The sequence below is a fragment of the Monopterus albus genome, unplaced genomic scaffold, assembly GCF_001952655.1.
Source record: "Monopterus albus unplaced genomic scaffold, M_albus_1.0 scaffold64.1, whole genome shotgun sequence".
NCBI classification, from domain to species: domain Eukaryota; kingdom Metazoa; phylum Chordata; class Actinopteri; order Synbranchiformes; family Synbranchidae; genus Monopterus; species Monopterus albus.
The window spans coordinates 1,562,146-1,566,544 of record NW_018127944.1 but is presented as its reverse complement, the minus strand read 5'-3'; the positions used below and the strand labels follow the sequence as shown (position 1 = coordinate 1,566,544).

Here is a 4,399-nt window from a genome sequence, read left to right as displayed (position 1 = left end):
GTTTGACGTGCCTGTGTAGAATGGGGTTAGCCCAAACCAGATATAATGTACAGGCCTGTTGGGTTCAGGGTCTTTCATCTTTCATCTGCCTGCGTGCAGTATTGGAGGTGAAGGATGCCTGAGCGTGTAATGTTAATTTTTACCTGTATTCATGGAATAAATCAGCACTGTTTTGTAGTTACTTGGACTGCCTCGTCTCTCAGAGTCCGTATGGTAAAAAGTACCAGGTACTACAGGACTATTAAAGTATAAAAATGAAGGAAAGAAACGTTTGCTCCAACTCTCCACAGACGCTGTTCTCTCCTGACAACTTCATCCACTACATGACTGAAGCTCTGGACATGATGATGAATGAGGTAAGAGTTTACGGCTCCAAACAAGGTAAGAGATAAGATAAAATGTCAGCGGCCAACAGTTTGTCATTACCTTGCAGAAACCATGATAATAGATATTCAGGCATTACATTCTTAACTCTTCAGAGACTATTTTAGTTGATGAATGTTTTCTTCTGCCTTCAGATCCCCAGGACCATCGTGAACGTGGTGCAGATTCTTTCCATGAAACCTCTCAGAGAAGTTCAGAAACCAACTCTGGGCTGTCAGCTTCAAAAGTTACCCAAAATATCTTCTTCTTTTGTTTTGGTTTTACACCGCTCAGGTCAAACTGCAGGGTTGAGCCATTACCAGCAAATTATGTCAAAAGCTATAATGTAGACTTTCTTAGAAGTAGCCGATAGTAACGTGCAACATGGTGATTAAAACGTGCCAAATGGTTTGGCTAGGGCCCACTGAGATTACAAGTCACAATTGATATGATAATCTGATTATGCTAACCTGATGAAATGACAGGCCACTAGTGTGATAAACTGATTGTCCTCTCCCAGGAGTTTTTGCTCATGTCTAGTTCGACCTGAAGAAAACTCCCCTGACCTGCAGGAGCTGGCTGAGATTAATTATGAATTCCAGGTGTGTTCATTCAGTGAAGTTTGTACTCTTACTATAGCCAGGCTTGAATTTTACCTTATTAACTATTAGTGTGTTTGTGTTGACCTGTAGTTGACACATCATGTTTTCTCAACAGAGAGGACTGAACAAATTAGACCATCCACACCAATTCTGAAACTGTTATTTATGAGTGAAAATTACATTTCAGGTCGTAATGTCACTTTTGTTGCTTTAGTAAAAATCCCTGTCCATATATATTTATATACAGTGGTGTGAAAAAGTGTTTGCCCCCTAAACCTAATAACTGGTTGGGCCACCCTTAGCAGCAACAACTGCAATCAAGCGTTTTCGATAACTTGCCATGAGTCTTCCACAGCGCTGTGGAAGACTCATGGCAAGTTATCGAAAACGCTTGATTGCAGTTGTTGCTGCTAAGGGTGGCCCAACCAGTTATTAGGTTTAGGGGGCAAACACTTATTCACACAGGGCTATGTAGTTTTGGATTTTGTTTTCCCTTAATAATAAAAACCTTCATTTAAAAACTGCATGATGTGTTTACTTGTGTTATCTTTGACTAATATATAAATTTGTTTGATGATCTGAAACATTACAGTGTGAGAAACATGCAAAAAGATAAGAAATCAGTAAGGGGGCAAACACTTATTCACACAGGGCTATGTAGTTTTGGATTTTGTTTTCCCTTAATAATAAAAACCTTCATTTAAAAACTGCATGATGTGTTTACTTGTGTTATCTTTGACTAATATATAAATTTGTTTGATGATCTGAAACATTACAGTGTGAGAAACATGCAAAAAGATAAGAAATCAGTAAGGGGGCAAACACTTATTCACACAGGGCTATGTAGTTTTGGATTTTGTTTTCCCTTAATAATAAAAACCTTCATTTAAAAACTGCATGATGTGTTTACTTGTGTTATCTTTGACTAATATATAAATTTGTTTGATGATCTGAAACATTACAGTGTGAGAAACATGCAAAAAGATAAGAAATCAGTAAGGGGGCAAACACTTATTCACACAGGGCTATGTAGTTTTGGATTTTGTTTTCCCTTAATAATAAAAACCTTCATTTAAAAACTGCATGATGTGTTTACTTGTGTTATCTTTGACTAATATATAAATTTGTTTGATGATCTGAAACATTACAGTGTGAGAAACATGCAAAAAGATAAGAAATCAGTAAGGGGGCAAACACTTATTCACACAGGGCTATGTAGTTTTGGATTTTGTTTTCCCTTAATAATAAAAACCTTCATTTAAAAACTGCATGATGTGTTTACTTGTGTTATCTTTGACTAATATATAAATTTGTTTGATGATCTGAAACATTACAGTGTGAGAAACATGCAAAAAGATAAGAAATCAGTAAGGGGGCAAACACTTATTCACACAGGGCTATGTAGTTTTGGATTTTGTTTTCCCTTAATAATAAAAACCTTCATTTAAAAACTGCATGATGTGTTTACTTGTGTTATCTTTGACTAATATATAAATTTGTTTGATGATCTGAAACATTACAGTGTGAGAAACATGCAAAAAGATAAGAAATCAGTAAGGGGGCAAACACTTATTCACACAGGGCTATGTAGTTTTGGATTTTGTTTTCCCTTAATAATAAAAACCTTCATTTAAAAACTGCATGATGTGTTTACTTGTGTTATCTTTGACTAATATATAAATTTGTTTGATGATCTGAAACATTACAGTGTGAGAAACATGCAAAAAGATAAGAAATCAGGAAGGGGGCAAATACTTTTTCACACCACTGTATACCTGTCTTGTGTGATTGGCCTCGTCATTTGAAATGAGAGTTAGTTACAACAGATCATCGTTAGTCTTTACTGCCACAGTCCTCGACCAGGCTTTATTGTTTTTAAACAGATTAAACCTCCTCATTGCCTTTTAAACACAGAGACCTATCCACTCGGGGCCATATTTGAAAAGCGTCATGCTTATTTAGAAAGGATGAGGGATGAAAGTAGAAGAAATGAGATGTTTTCGAACTGAGCCTGCTTAGCACGGTGATGGTCGATTTAGATCAAACCTCCAAAAGAGGCGTCCAGTAAAGAGGTTCATTCTGAACTAGTGGTAGGGTTGCAACCGGCCGCTGCTTTTTATTACCAAGTCATCTAATATTAAATATTTGGAGGTAAGTGTTGATCCATTAATTATGTCAGAAAATAGGGAAAATATCTCAGAGGATCTCAGAGTCCAAGGTGACATCTTCAAAGTTCTTGTTTTGCCCAACCAGCAAAACCCAAAGATTTCCAGTTTCCTGTCATATAAACCAGAGAAGCAGAAAATCTGAATATGAGGCTGAAATCAGCATTTTCTTTGCATCCTTTCATTAAAATGTCATTGCAGCTCTATCTAGAAGAGCAACTGTGATCTGTCATTTGCCTTCTTGGCATATAAATGTCTCTCATAGTTTACATGTGTTGATACATGGGTTATTACAGGGTTGTAATAGGAGGCAAGCACAAACTGAGGGAGAGTATTAACTACAACCAGCAATATCATTACGGTTAACCCATAAGATCAAATGTCCTTGTTTACAGAGAAGATTAAAGGCGCTTCTGCACAGCGATCGGTTCTTCAAACAGGACTTCGCCGTTGTTCTGCAGCCTTATTTAGAGAAGGCAGAACCACCAAGAGGTCATGTAAGTCACACACACTCATAATCTGATTTTAAAGAGCTTAAAATTTGTATTGTCTCTATTTAAAAATACGTTTTTGTCCAACTTTCCCTCTCTTAACTTCAGGACGGGAAGATTGACATGAGCTTCTTCACGGCAGATTGTTTCCATTTCACTGTGAAGGGACATGAGGAACTGGCAAAGGGGCTGTGGAACAACATGGTGACGTTTTACATTTTTAACTAGTCATAAAGAGGACATATGAAGGAAAAGGCTCTGAAGTTGAAAAAACTTAGAAAAAAATAAACTGATTTCTAGGTTGAAGACTAAACTGATGAAGCCTCTTGGATGAGAGGTGAAACGTGTTTGACCTAGAAATCTAGTCCAGTTTATTTTTTTCAGCTTACTATGACCTGGATGACTGAGAATCAGCACAGACAACACAACACTATAAAAAACACAAACTGTCCTGATACTGACACTACAAATTAATCAAAATGTTTTCTCAGTTCCAGCCAGAGGGAGGGAAAGAAATGATACACACATTTGCAGAGCCGGTACAACTCATCTGCCCACCAAAGGTACAACAGGAGTAACACATTTAAGATTTTCATGTGATGTCTGCTCATGAAAAAAGCTGTTTTAAGCACATTTTTCTTACTTTTCTATAGGGGCATCCTTACATCTACACCAGACCCTGAGAATCATCTGCACCGGCACTGAAACATTTCTCCATGATGCTGACATCTCTGCTTTCTCTGTTTGTCCTCACTGCCTGGGTTGGTTTAAGCCCTGC

General features: G+C 37.3%; 1 long non-coding RNA gene across 1 annotated transcript; it reads left to right on the top strand.

Moving 5' to 3' along the window:
- The first annotated feature begins 3,747 nt into the window (after window positions 1–3,747).
- Window positions 3,748–4,399, top strand: LOC109962417 (uncharacterized). Its single transcript, XR_002275253.1, has 3 exons — window positions 3,748–3,825; window positions 4,113–4,184; window positions 4,275–4,399. It is a non-coding gene; the product is annotated as an uncharacterized LOC109962417 (long non-coding RNA).